This window comes from Tachypleus tridentatus, unplaced genomic scaffold, assembly GCF_004210375.1.
Source record: "Tachypleus tridentatus isolate NWPU-2018 unplaced genomic scaffold, ASM421037v1 Hic_cluster_1, whole genome shotgun sequence".
In the NCBI taxonomy this organism is placed as follows: domain Eukaryota; kingdom Metazoa; phylum Arthropoda; class Merostomata; order Xiphosura; family Limulidae; genus Tachypleus; species Tachypleus tridentatus.
In genome coordinates, this window is record NW_027467777.1 from 34,004,915 (window position 1) to 34,022,961 (window position 18,047).

At 24.4% G+C, this 18,047-nt stretch overlaps 1 protein-coding gene across 1 annotated transcript in view; it reads right to left on the reverse strand.

The window, feature by feature from the left end:
- Window positions 1–18,047, reverse strand: part of LOC143241759 (uncharacterized) — a 132,175-nt gene that overhangs the window by 100,474 nt on the left and 13,654 nt on the right. The window lies entirely within an intron of this gene.

Genomic DNA, 18,047 nt, shown 5'->3' on the forward strand with positions numbered 1-18,047 from the left:
CTTATAATATCTAGTCATGATACATTCTTATAATATATAGTCACAATACATTCTTATAAAATCTAGAAATAATACATTCTTATAATATCTAGTCATAATACATTCTTATAATATATAGTCACAATACATTCTTATAAAATCTAGTCATAATACATTCTTATAATATATAGTCACAATACATTCTTATAAAATCTAGTCATAATACATTCTTATAATATCTAGTCATAATACATTCTTATAATATCTAGTCATAATACATTCTTATAATATATAGTCATAATACATTCTTATAATATCTAGTCATAATACATTCTTATAATATCCAGTCATAATACATTCTTATAATATCTAGTCATAATACATTCTTATAATATATAGTCATAATACATTCTTATAATATATAGTCATAATACATTCTTATAATATATAGCCATAATACATTCTTATAATATCCAGTCATAATACATTCTTATATTATCTAGTCATAATACATTCTTATAATATATAGTCGTAATACATTCTCATAATATATAGTCATAATACATTCTTATAATATATAGTCGTAATACATTCTTATAATATATAGTCATAATACATTCTTATAATATCCAGTCATGATACATTCTTATAATATCCAGTCATGATACATTCTTATAATATATAGTCATGATACATTCTTATAATATCCAGTCATCATACATTCTTATAATATCTGGTCATAATACATTCTTATAATATCCAGTCATGATACATTCTTATAATATATAGTCATGATACATTCTTATAATATCTAGTCATAATACATTCTTATAATATCCAGTCATAAAACATTCTTATAATATCTAGTCATAATACATTCTTATAATATATAGTCATAATACATTCTTATAATATATAGTCATAATACATTCTTATAATATATAGCCATAATACATTCTTATAATATCCAGTCATAATACATTCTTATAATATCTAGTCATAATACATTCTTATAATATATAGTCGTAATACATTCTCATAATATATAGTCATAATACATTCTTATAATATATAGTCATAATACATTCTTATAATATATAGTCATAATACATTCTTATAATATCTAGTCATGATACATTCTTATAATATCCAGTCATGATACATTCTTATAATATATAGTCATGATACATTCTTATAATATCCAGTCATCATACATTCTTATAATATCTGGTCATAATACATTCTTATAATATCCAGTCATGATACATTCTTATAATATATAGTCATGATACATTCTTATAATATCTAGTCATAATACATTCTTATAATATCCAGTCATAATACATTCTTATAATATATAGTCATAATACATTCTTATAATATCCAGTCATAATACATTCTTATAATATCTAGTCATAATACATTCTTATAATATCCAGTCATAATACATTCTAATAATATATAGTCATCATACATTCTTATAATATCCAATCATAATACATTCTTATAATATCCAGTCATAATACATTCTTATAATATCCAGTCATAATACATTCTTATAATATCCAGTCATAATGCATTCTTATAATATCTAGTCATGATACATTCTTATAATATATAGTCATGATACATTCTTATAATATATAGTCATAATACATTCTTATAATATCTAGTCATAATGCATTTTATAATATCCAGTCATAATACATTCTTATAATATCTAGTCATAATACATTCTTATAGTATCTAGTCATAATACATTCTTATAATATCTACTCAAAATACATTCTTATAATATCCAGTTAATAATACATTCTTATAATATCCAGTTAATAATACATTCTTATAATATCCAGTTAATAATACATTCTTATAATATATAGTCATAATACATTCTTATAATATATAGTCATAATACATTCTTATATATAGTCATAATACATTCTCATAATATCCAGTCATGATACATTCTTATAATATCCAGTCATAATACATTCTTATAATATATAGTCATAATACATTCTTATAATATCTAGTCATAATGCATTTTATAATATCCAGTCATAATACATTCTTATAATATATAGTCATAATACATTCTTATAATATCTAGTCATAATACATTCTTATAATATCAGTCATGATACATTCTTATAATATATAGTCATAATACATTCTTATAATATCTAGTCATAATACATTCTTATAATATCCAGTCATAATACATTCTTATAATATCTAGTCATAATACATTCTTATAATATCCAGTCATAATGCATTCTTATAATATCTAGTCATAATACATTCTTATAATATCTAGTCATAATACATTCTTATAATATCCAGTCATGATACATTCTTATAATATATAGTCATAATACATTCTTATAATATCCAGTCATAATACATTCTTATAATATCTAGTCATAATACATTCGTATAATATCCAGTCATGATACATTCTTATAATATCTAGTCATAATACATTCTTATAATATCCAGTCATAATACATTCTTATAATATATAGTCATAATACATTCTTATAATATCTAGTCATGATACATTCTTATAATATATAGTACCAATACATTCTTATAAAATCTAGTCATAATACATTCTTATAATATCTAGTCATAATACATTCTTATAATATATAGTCACAATACATTCTTATAAAATCTAGTCATAATACATTCTTATAGTATCTAGTCATAATACATTCTTATAATATCTAGTCAAAATACATTCTTATAATATCCAGTTAATAATACATTCTTATAATATCCAGTCATAATACATTCTTATAATATCATTAATAATACATTCTTATAATATATAGTCATAATACATTCTTATAATATATAGTCATAATACATTCTTATATATAGTCATAATACATTCTCATAATATCCAGTCATGATACATTCTTATAATATCCAGTCATAATACATTCTTATAACATCTAGTCATAATACATTCTTATAATATGTAGTCATAATACATTCTTATAATATATAGTCATAATACATTCTTATAATATCTAGTGATAATACATTCTTATAATATCCAGTCATGATACATTTTTATAATATATAGTCATGATACATTCTTATAATATCCAGTCATCATACATTCTTATAATATCTGGTCATAATACATTCTTATAATATCCAGTCATAATACATTCTTATAATATCTAGTCATAATACATTCGTATAATATCCAGTCATGATACATTCTTATAATATCTAGTCATAATACATTCTTATAATATCCAGTCATAATACATTCTTATAATATATAGTCATAATACATTCTTATAATATCTAGTCATGATACATTCTTATAATATATAGTCACAATACATTCTTATAAAATCTACTCATAATACATTCTTATAATATCCAGTCATGATACATTCTTATAATATATAGTCATGATACATTCTTATAAAATCTAGTCATGATACATTCTTATAATATATAGTCATGATACATTCTTATAATATGTAGTCATAATACATTCTTATAATATATAGTCATAATACATTTATATAATATATAGTCATAATACATTCTTATAATATCCAGTCATAATACATTCTTATAATATATAGTCATGATACATTCTTATAATATCCAGTCATAATACATTCTTATAATATCTAGTCATAATACATTCTTATAATATCCAGTCATAATACATTCTAATAATATATAGTCATCATACATTCTTATAATATCCAGTCATAATACATTCTTATAATATCCAGTCATAATACATTCTTATAATATCCAGTCATAATACATTCTTATAATATCCAGTCATAATGCATTCTTATAATATCTAGTCATGATACATTCTTATAATATATAGTCATGATACATTCTTATAATATATAGTCATAATACATTCTTATAATATCTAGTCATAATGCATTTTATAATATCCAGTCATAATACATTCTTATAATATCTAGTCATAATACATTCTTATAGTATCTAGTCATAATACATTCTTATAATATCTACTCAAAATACATTCTTATAATATCCAGTTAATAATACATTCTTATAATATCCAGTTAATAATACATTCTTATAATATCCAGTTAATAATACATTCTTATAATATATAGTCATAATACATTCTTATAATATATAGTCATAATACATTCTTATATATAGTCATAATACATTCTCATAATATCCAGTCATGATACATTCTTATAATATCCAGTCATAATACATTCTTATAATATATAGTCATAATACATTCTTATAATATCTAGTCATAATGCATTTTATAATATCCAGTCATAATACATTCTTATAATATATAGTCATAATACATTCTTATAATATCTAGTGATAATACATTCTTATAATCTCCAGTCATGATACATTCTTATAATATATAGTCATGATACATTCTTATAATATCTAGTCATAATACATTCTTATAATATCCAGTCATAATACATTCTTATAATATCCAGTCATAATGCATTCTTATAATATCTAGTCATAATACATTCTTATAATATCTAGTCATAATACATTCTTATAATATCAGTCATGATACATTCTTATAATATATAGTCATAATACATTCTTATAATATCATTCTTAGTCATAATACATTCTTATAATATCTAGTCATAATACATTCTTATAATATCAGTCATAATACATTCTTATAATATCTAGTCATAATACATTCTTATAATATCCAGTCATAATACATTCTTATAATATATAGTCATAATACAGTCATAATACATTCTTATAATATCTAGTCATAATACATTCTTATAATATCTAGTCATAATACATTCTTATAATATCTAGTCATAATACATTCTTATAATATCTAGTCATAATACATTCTTATAATATCTAGTCATAATACATTCTTATAAAATCTAGTCATAATACATTCTTATAATATCTAGTCATAATACATTCTTATAATATCTAGTCATAATACATTCTTATAATATCCAGTTAATAATACATTCTTATAATATCAGTCAATAATACATTCTTATAATATCCAGTTATATTCTTATACATTCTTATAATATATAGTCATAATACATTCTTATAATATATAGTCATAATACATTCTTATATATATAGTCATAATACATTCTTATAATATCCAGTCATAATACATTCTTATAATATCTAGTCATAATACATTCTTATAATATCTAGTCATAATACATTCTTATAATATCTAGTCATAATACATTCTTATAATATATAGTCATAATACATTCTTATAATATCTAGTCATAATACATTCTTATAATATCCAGTCATGATACATTTTTATAATATATAGTCATAATACATTCTTATAATATCCAGTCATAATACATTCTTATAATATCCATTCATAATACATTCTAATAATATCTGGTCATAATACATTCTTATAATATCTAGTCATAATACATTCTTATAATATCCAGTCATAATACATTCTTATAATATCTAGTCATAATACATTCTTATAATATCCAGTCATAATACATTCTTATAATATCTAGTCATAATACATTCTTATAATATATAGTCATGATACATTCTTATAATATCTAGTCATAATACATTCTTATAATATATAGTCATAATACATTCTTATAATATATAGTCATGATACATTCTTATAATATATAGTCATAATACATTCTTATAATATCTAGTCATAATACATTCTTATAATATCTAGTCATAATACATTCTTATAATATATAGTCATAATACATTCTTATAATATATAGTCATAATACATTCTTATAATATATAGTCATAATACATTCTTATAATATCCAGTCATAATACATTCTTATAATATCCAGTCATAATACATTCTTATAATATCCAGTCATAATACATTCTTATAATATATAGTCATAATACATTCTTATAATATATAGTCATAATACATTCTTATAATATATAGTCGTAATACATTCTTATAATATATAGTCATAATACATTCTTATAATATCCAGTCATGATACATTCTTATAATATCCAGTCATGATACATTCTTATAATATATAGTCATGATACATTCTTATAATATCCAGTCATCATACATTCTTATAATATCTGGTCATAATACATTCTTATAATATCCAGTCATGATACATTCTTATAATATATAGTCATAATACATTCTTTAAATATATAGTCACAATACATTCTTATAAAATCTAGTCATGATACATTCTTATAATATATAGTCATGATACATTCTTATAATATGTAGTCATAATACATTCTTATAATATATAGTCATAATGCATTTATATAATATATAGTCATAATACATTCATATAATATCTAGTCATAATACATTCTTATAATAAATAGTCATAATACATTCTTATAATATCTAGTCATAATACATTCTTATAATATATAGTCATAATACATTCTTATAATATATAGTCATAATACATTCTTATAATATATAGTCATAATACATTCTTTAAATATATAGTCACAATACATTCTTATAAAATCTAGTCATGATACATTCTTATAATATATAGTCATGATACATTCTTATAATATGTAGTCATAATACATTCTTATAATATCTAGTCATAATACATTCTTATAATATATAGTCATAATACATTCTTATAATATATAGTCATAATACATTCTTATAATATCTAGTCATAATACATTCTTATAATATCCAGTCATGATACATTCTTATAATATCCAGTCATAATACATTCTTATAATATCTAGTCATAATACATTCTTATAATATATAGTCATAATACATTCTTATAATATCTAGTCATAATACATTCTTATAATATCCAGTCATGATACATTCTTATAATATCTAGTCATAATACATTCTTATAATATCCAGTCATGATACATTCTTATAATATCCAGTCATAATACATTCTTATAATATCTAGTCATAATACATTCTTATAATATACAGTCATAATACATTCTTATAATATACAGTCATAATACATTCTTATAATATCTAGTCATAATACATTCATATAATATATAGTCATAGTACATTCATATAATGTATAGTCATAATACAGTCTTATAATATCTAGTCATGACACATTCTTATAATATATAGTCACAATACATTCTTATAAAATCTAGTCATTATACATTCTTATAATATATAGTCATAATACATTCTTATAATATATAGTCATAATACATTCTTTAAATATATAGTCACAATACATTCTTATAAAATCTAGTCATGATACATTCTTATAATATGTAGTCATAATACATTCTTATAATATATAGTCATAATGCATTTTATAATATCCAGTCATAATACATTCTTATAATATCCAGTCATGATACATTCTTATAATATCTAGTCATAATACATTCTTATAATATCCAGTCATGATACATTCTTATAATATCTAGTCATAATACATTCTTATAATATATAGTCATAATACATTCTTTAAATATATAGTCACAATACATTCTTATAAAATCTATTCATGATACATTCTTATAATATATAGTCATGATACATTCTTAAAATATGTAGTCATAATACATTCTTATAATATATAGTCATAATGCATTTTATAATATCCAGTCATAATACATTCTTATAATATCTAGTCATTATACATTCTTATAGTATCCAGTCATGATACATTCTTATAATATCTAGTCATAATACATTCTTATAATATCCAGTCATGATACATTCTTATAATATATAGTCATAATAAATTCTTATAATATCCAGTTATAATACATTCTTATAATATCCAGTCATAATACATTCTTATAATATCCAGTCATAATACATTCTTTTAATATCTAGTCATAATACATTCTTATAATATCTAGTCATGATACATTCTTATAATATGTAGTCATAATACATTCTTATAATATATAGTCATAATACATTCTTATAATATCTAGTGATAATACATTCTTATAATATCCAGTCATGATACATTTTTATAATATATAGTCATGATACATTCTTATAATATCCAGTCATCATACATTCTTATAATATCTGGTCATAATACATTCTTATAATATCCAGTCATAATACATTCTTATAATATCTAGTCATAATACATTCGTATAATATCCAGTCATGATACATTCTTATAATATCTAGTCATAATACATTCTTATAATATCCAGTCATAATACATTCTTATAATATATAGTCATAATACATTCTTATAATATCTAGTCATGATACATTCTTATAATATATAGTCACAATACATTCTTATAATATCTAGTCATAATACATTCTTATAATATCCAGTCATAATACATTGTAAAATATCTAGTCATAATACATTCTATAATATCTACTCAAAATACATTCATATAATATATAGTCATAATACATTCTTATAATATCTAGTCATGATACATTCTTATAATAAATAGTCACAATACATTCTTATAAAATCTAGTCATAATACATTCTTATAATATATAGTCATTACACATTCTTATAATATCTAGTCGTAATACATTCTTATAATATATACTCATAATACATTCTTATAATATATAGTCGTAATACATTCTTATAATATATAGTCATAATACATTCTTATAATATCTAGTCATAATACATTCTTATAATATCCAGTCATAATACATTCTTATAATATCTAGTCATAATACATTCTTATAATATATAGTCGTAATACATTCTTATAATATATAGTCATAATACATTCTTATAATATATAGCCATAATACATTCTTATAATATCCAGTCATAATACATTCTTATATTATCTAGTCATAATACATTCTTATAATATATAGTCGTAATACATTCTCATAATATATAGTCATAATACATTCTTATAATATATAGTCGTAATACATTCTTATAATATATAGTCATAATACATTCTTATAATATCCAGTCATGATACATTCTTATAATATCCAGTCATGATACATTCTTATAATATATAGTCATGATACATTCTTATAATATCCAGTCATCATACATTCTTATAATATCTGGTCATAATACATTCTTATAATATCCAGTCATAATACATTCTTATAATATATAGTCATCATACATTCTTATAATATCCAGTCATAATACATTCTTATAATATCCAGTCATAATACATTCTTATAATATCCAGTCATAATACATTCTTATAATATCCAGTCATAATGCATTCTTATAATATCTAGTCATGATACATTCTTATAATATATAGTCATGATACATTCTTATAATATATAGTCATAATACATTCTTATAATATCTAGTCATAATGCATTTTATAATATCCAGTCATAATACATTCTTATAATATCTAGTCATAATACATTCTTATAGTATCTAGTCATAATACATTCTTATAATATCTACTCAAAATACATTCTTATAATATCCAGTTAATAATACATTCTTATAATATCCAGTTAATAATACATTCTTATAATATCCAGTTAATAATACATTCTTATAATATATAGTCATAATACATTCTTATATATAGTCATAATACATTCTCATAATATCCAGTCATGATACATTCTTATAATATCCAGTCATAATACATTCTTATAATATATAGTCATAATACATTCTTATAATATCTAGTCATAATGCATTTTATAATATCCATTCATAATACATTCTTATAATATTCAGTCATAATACATTCTTATAACATCTACTCATAATACATTCTTATAAAATCTAGTCATAATACATTCTTATAATATATAGTCATAATACATTCTTATAATATCTAGTCATAATACATTCTTATAATATATAGTCATAATACATTCTTATAATATCTAGTGATAATACATTCTTATAATCTCCAGTCATGATACATTCTTATAATATATAGTCATGATACATTCTTATAATATCCAGTCATCATACATTCTTATAATATCTGGTCATAATACATTCTTATAATATCCAGTCATAATACATTCTTATAATATCTAGTCATAATACATTCTTATATTATCCAGTCATAATGCATTCTTATAATATCTAGTCATCATACATTCTTATAATATCTGGTCATAATACATTCTTATAATATCCAGTCATAATACATTCTTATAATATCTAGTCATAATACATTCTTATAATATCTAGTCATAATACATTCTTATATTATCCAGTCATAATGCATTCTTATAATATCTAGTCATAATACATTCTTATAATATCTAGTCATAATACATTCTTATAATATCCAGTCATGATACATTCTTATAATATATAGTCATAATACATTCTTATAATATCCAGTCATAATACATTCTTATAATATCTAGTCATAATACATTCGTATAATATCCAGTCATGATACATTCTTATAATATCTAGTCATAATACATTCTTATAATATCCAGTCATAATACATTCTTATAATATATAGTCATAATACATTCTTATAATATCTAGTCATGATACATTCTTATAATATATAGTACCAATACATTCTTATAAAATCTAGTCATAATACATTCTTATAATATCTAGTCATAATACATTCTTATAATATCTACTCAAAATACATTCTTATAATATCCAGTTAATAATACATTCTTATAATATCCAGTAAATAATACATTCTTATAATATCCAATTAATAATACATTCTTATAATATATAGTCATAATACATTCTTATAATATATAGTCATAATACATTCTTATATATAGTCATAATACATTCTCATAATATCCAGTCATGATACATTCTTATAATATCCAGTGATAATACATTCTTATAATATCCAGTCATGATACATTTTTATAATATATAGTCATGATACATTCTTATAATATCCAGTCATCATACATTCTTATAATATCTGGTCATAATACATTCTTATAATATCCAGTCATAATACATTCTTATAATATCTAGTCATAATACATTCGTATAATATCCAGTCATGATACATTCTTATAATATCTAGTCATAATACATTCTTATAATATCCAGTCATAATACATTCTTATAATATCTAGTCATGATACATTCTTATAATATATAGTCACAATACATTCTTATAAAATCTAGTCATAATACATTCTTATAATATCCAGTCATGATACATTCTTATAATATATAGTCATAATACATTCTTATAATATCTAGTCATAATGCATTCTTATAATATCTAGTCATGATACATTCTTATAATATATAGTCATAATGCATTTTATAATATCCAGTCATAATACATTGTTATAATATCTAGTCATAATACATTCTTATAATATCCAGTCATAATACATTCTTATAATATCTGGTCATAATACATTCTTAAAATATCCAGTCATGATACATTGTTATAATATCTAGTCATAATACATTCTTATAATATATAGTCATAATAAATTCCTATAATATCTAGTCATAATATATTCTTATAATATCTAGTCATAATACATTCTTATAATATCCAGTCATGATACATTCTTATAATATCTAGTCATAATACATTCTTATAATATCCAGTCATGATACATTCTTATAATATATAGTCACAATACATTCTTATAAAATCTAGTCATAATACATTCTTATAATATCTAGTCATAATACATTCTTATAATATATAGTCATAATACATTCTTATAATATATAGTCATAATACATTCTTTAAATATATAGTCACAATACATTCTTATAAAATCTAGTCATGATACATTCTTATAATATATAGTCATGATACATTCTTATAATATGTAGTCATAATACATTCTTATAATATATAGTCATAATGCATTTATATAATATATAGTCATAATACATTCTTATAATAAATAGTCATAATACATTCTTATAATATCTAGTCATAATACATTCTTATAATATATAGTCATAATACATTCTTATAATATCTAGTCATAATACATTCTTATAATATATAGTCACAATACATTCTTATAATATCTAGTCATAATACATTCTTATAATATCCAGTCATGATACATTCTTATAATATCTAGTCATAATACATTCTTATAATATCTAGTCATAATACATTCTTATAATATCCAGTCATGATACATTCTTATAATATCCAGTCATAATACATTCTTATAATATCTAGTCATAATACATTTTTATAATATCCAGTCATGATACTTTCTTATAATATCCAGTCATAATACATTCTTATAATATCTAGTCATAATACATTCTTATAATATATAGTCATAATACATTCTTATAATATCTAGTCATAATACATTCTTATAATATCTAGTCATAATACATTCTTATAATATCCAGTCATGATACATTCTTATAATATCCAGTCATAATACATTCTTATAATATCTAGTCATAATACATTCTTATAATATATAGTCATAATACATTCTTATAATATCTAGTCATAATACATTCTTATAATATCCAGTCATGATACATTCTTATAATATCTAGTCATAATACATTCTTATAATATCCAGTCATTATACATTCTTATAATATCCAGTCATAATACATTCTTATAATATCTAGTCATAATACATTCTTATAATATACAGTCATAATACATTCTTATAATATACAGTCATAATACATTCTTATAATATCTAGTCATAATACATTCATATAATATATAGTCATAGTACATTCATATAATATATAGTCATAATACATTCTTATAATATCTAGTCATGATACATTCTTATAATATATAGTCACAATACATTCTTATAAAATCTAGTCATAATACATTCTTATAATATATAGTCATAATACATTCTTATAATATATAGTCATAATACATTCTTTAAATATATAGTCACAATACATTCTTATAAAATCTAGTCATGATACATTCTTATAATATATAGTCATGATACATTCTTATAATATGTAGTCATAATACATTCTTATAATATATAGTCATAATGCATTTTATAATATCCAGTCATAATACATTCTTATAATATCCAGTCATGATACATTCTTATAATATCTAGTCATAATACATTCTTATAATATCCAGTCATGATACATTCTTATAATATCTAGTCATAATACATTCTTATAATATATAGTCATAATACATTCTTTAAATATATAGTCACAATACATTCTTATAAAATCTAGTCATGATACATTCTTATAATATATAGTCATGATACATTCTTATAATATGTAGTCATAATACATTCTTATAATATATAGTCATAATGCATTTTATAATATCCAGTCATAATACATTCTTATAATATCTAGTCATAATACATTCTTATAGTATTCAGTCATAATACATTCTTATAATATCTAGTCATAATACATTCTTATAATATCCAGTCATGATACATTCTTATAATATCTAGTTATAATACATTCTTATAATATCCAGTCATGATACATTCTTATAATATCTAGTCATAATACATTCTTATAATATCCAGTCATGATACATTCTTATAATATATAGTCATAATAAATTCTTATAATATCCAGTTATAATACATTCTTATAATATCCAGTCATAATACATTCTTATAATATCCAGTCATAATACATTCTTTTAATATCTAGTCATAATACATTCTTATAATATCTAGTCATGATACATTCTTATAATATCTAGTCATAATACATTCTTATAATATCTAGTGATAATACATTCTTATAATATCTAGTCATAATGCATTCTTACAATATCCAGTCATAATACATTCTTATAATATCTAGTCATTTGGCCAGGTGGGTTAAGGTGTTGGACTCGTAATATGAGGGTCGCGGGTTGAAATCCCCGTCTCACCAAATATGCTCACCGTGGGGGCGTTATAATGTGACGGTCAATCCCACTATTCGTTGGTAAAAGAGTAGTCCAAGAATTGGCGGTGGGTGATGATGACTAGCTGCCTTCCCTCTAGTCTAACACTGCTAAATTAGGGAGGGCTAGCGCATACGTTCCTTGAGTAGCTTTTCGCGAAATTCAAAAACAAACATTGTGTAACCTTTGCGCGAAATGTAATCTTCAAAAACGTTGAAAGGAACGAACAAAAAGCAAGAAATTAGTTGTTGAGAACAAAGCTACACAACGGGTTATCTGTGCTCTGCCCACCTATAGATATGCCCACTCATGCCGGGCTTATTGCACAATGCACACTGTACTCCGTGTCTTCACTTCATGGATCGAACCAAGAATTCTAACTCATAAGCACGCAGAATTACTGCTGAACTACTGGGAAGAGAGAACGAGTTGAAACTGTCATAGTCCTGTTGGAAAGTTTATAAATAATATTAAAATATAGGCTCTAAATAACTAAGCCTAAAGCAGACAAATTTACATTGCTACTTCAAACCAATGCTTAGGAAAACAAAACCGAAACCTAATCTTCGACATGCTCGTTTTTCAGTATATTAATTATACTAAAGGGATTTCCACACTGAGACTTCACTGCTTGTAATTTTACGAATGCTGTACTTTGACTAACTTGTTTATCGTGAAAAGCAAAATTTCGCGTTTCTGTATGTCGTTAGGATGTAACATGGTTCTAAACATAACATTCCCTAAACGCACACAGACCCATGGATACTAACATAATTCAACTGTATTGTTACGTTAGACAGGTGACCACACTTCATAACACTTTTCTGTAGTGTTACGTTAGACAGGTGACCACACTTCATAACACTTTTCTGTAGTGTTACGTTAGACAGGTGACCACACTTCATAACACTTTTCAGTGGTGTTACGTTAGGCAGGTGACCACACTTCATAAATCTTTTCTGTGGTGTTACGTTAGACAGGTGACCACACTTCATAACACTTTTCAGTGGTGTTACGTTAAACAGGTGACCACACTTCATAACACTTTTCAGTGGTGTTACATTAGACAGGTGACCACACCTCATCACACTTTTCTGTGATGTTACGTTAGACAGGTGACCACATTTCGTAACTACTTTTCTGTGATGTTACGTTAGACAGGTGACCACACTTCATAACACTTTTCTGTAGTGTTACGTTAGACAGGTGACCACACTTCGTAACACTTTTCTGTGATGTTACGTTAGACAGGTGACCACACTTCATAACACTTTTCAGTGGTGTTACATTAGACAGGTGACCACACTTCCTAACACTTTTCTGTAGTGTTACGTTAGACAGGTGACCACATTTCGTAACACTTTTCTGTAGTGTTACGTTAGACAGGTGACCACACTTCATAACACTTTTCTGTGGTGTTACGTTAGACAGGTGACCACACTTCGTAACACTTTTCTGTAGTGTTACGTTAGACAGGTGACCACACTTCGTAACACTTTTCTGTGATGTTACGTTAGACAGGTGACCACACTTCGTAACACTTTTCTGTGATGTTACGTTAGACAGGTGACCACACTTCGTAACACTTTTCTGTGGTGTTACGTTAGACAGGTGAATACGCCTGATAACACTTGTTCTAATTCTAATGAACGTGGATTACTTACTCTCTTCGAGGACAATTTAATCATAGTACAATTGAAATCTATTGCAGACTATCTGATGATTATCCAGATCAATTCTGATTAATCTTGAAGCTGATTACAGACCATTCGACGGCTCTTGAGGCGATATCAGATCGGTTTAAGAAGATTTATTTAAGGTATTTTCCAGACTATACCAAATGTTATTTGTATCTTTTTCAACTGTGTTTATCTAACCAAACGGCTTTACGAAAATGACTTTGGAGAAGAGCTCCTCATATCTTCCAAGGTCCATCGAGGTGACCGAACCATCGTTAAGACACGAATATCTTTTGTGTTCCTCTCCGACAACAATCAAATGAAACAATGTTTTGATAAACGATGGAAAAGATTTATTTCCTTCACGAAAGTCCGAGGAAAACAAGAGGAGGAAACTCATATATGGATAGAAAAGGAAAAGAACAGGTGGTTCTGGTGTGACTCGGGAAATCGATAAAATATATCAGAACATTTTGCTGAAATTGTGTTTCGTTATCGACCTGAAAAGTGAACGTTTCTTTGAAGAACTTGCGTGGCCCAACTTGATTGCTGGCGTTCCGAGTTGCATCGTTAAGTCGTAAATGATTAGTAACTATGTCATAATCTAACTTAACGTACTTTGCATACAGAGTATTTAGTAAATACATCTGTTTTCTGAGTGAATGTTAACCATAACTTAACGTACTTTGCATACAGAGTATTTAGTAAATACACCTGTTTTCTGAGTGAATGTTAACCATAACTTAACGTACTTTGCATACAGAGTATTTAGTAAATACATCTGTTTTCTGAGTGAATGTTAACCATAACTTAACGTACTTTGCATACAGAGTATTTAGTAAATACACCTGTTTTCTGAGTGAATGTTAACCATAACTTAACGTACTTTGCATACAGAGTATTTAGTAAATACATCTGTTTTCTGAGTGAATGTTAACCATAACTTAACGTACTTTGCATACAGAGTATTTAGTAAATACACCTGTTTTCTGAGTGAATGTTAACCATAACTTAACGTACTTTCCATACAGAGTATTTAGTAAATATATCTGTTTTCTGAGTGAATGTTAACCATAACTTAACGTACTTTGCATACAGAGTATTTAGTAAATACACCTGTTTTCTGAGTGAATGTTAACCATAACTTAACGTACTTTCCATACAGAGTATTTAGTAAATACATCTGTTTTCTGAGTGAATGTTAACCGTAACTTAACGTACTTTGCATACAGAGTACTTAGTAAATACACCTGTTTTCTGAGTGAATGTTAACCGTAACTTAACGTACTTTCCATACAGAGTATTTAGTAAATACACCTGTTTTCTGAGTGAATGTTAACCGTAACTTAACGTACTTTGCATACAGAGTATTTAGTAAATACACCTGTTTTCTGAGTGAATGTTAACCGTAACAAATTAGCAACACAAATTACAATATATATTTTTCCGCCCATAACAGTCCCTAATTTTTAACTACACAGTATGGGCAAGCCCAACGTGTAGGCCACACCCAGCCTGTCTTCTAAACATATTAAAAGCAGTTTGACAAATTTTCATTCTGTAGAAGTTGTTAGATATTTGACTCAAACAATTATAGCCCCCTAACTGTTGTACTCCTTCGTACGCTTTAATTTATTAATATGAAAGCGCCATCTGGTGATAGTTACATATGAAGCGAAACTCTACACAACTTCCAGTTTAATGAAAACATTTTGCAATCTCCATTTGATTCAAGGGGTTGTTCACGATTTCTCTCTTTCTTAGCTCCAAACAAGCTTTATTAAAATTTTAACATTTGATGCCGATTTTATACTAAATGTAAATATAGACGTTCGTCTACTGACTTACGTAACACTTATCACTTCTATTTATTTAAGAGATCTCCTAACATCAATCACGCGTTGTCGTAATATGTGCCCTCACTGATCTCCTGCTTCATTTTGAGCAAATCTACTGAAGGTCTATCTCCATGAGCCATACCTAATTAGGCTACTTTTTATTAACGAGTAGTAAGATTGACCATTACATTATAACGTCTTCAAGGTTGAGAGTACGTGATGTGAGGGGACCCGAACCTACAACACACAAGTTCTCTAACCACCATTCTCTAAACGAACAGATATCATGAATAGAAACAGATGACGATCCGTTTTGTTACAGAGAGCTTTTATTAAGAGTTCTTCTAACACAGCTCGCAAGTCAAGGATAGAAGATTGTAAGCTGTGACGTTACTATGACGTTAAAAACAAAACTTAATCTTCAACTATGAATAATCTAGTTGGACGTTCGTCTTGTCTGTTGAGAGCGAAGAAGGTACATTCTTTCTCAACCGTAATGACGTGATAGTTAAAACGAACAAGTCTTGTGTTAAAGTTATTTTTTCAAACTATAACTGAAGAGCTCTCATACATCACTTGATACCTGTCTGTCTGTGTCTGTTTCTGTTTTATTTTCTAACGAAAGGTAATCTCTCAGAGCAGAAGTGAAAAGCAAATGAATTGTGGACTTCAACCTTCATAATATAAAAATCTTATATTTC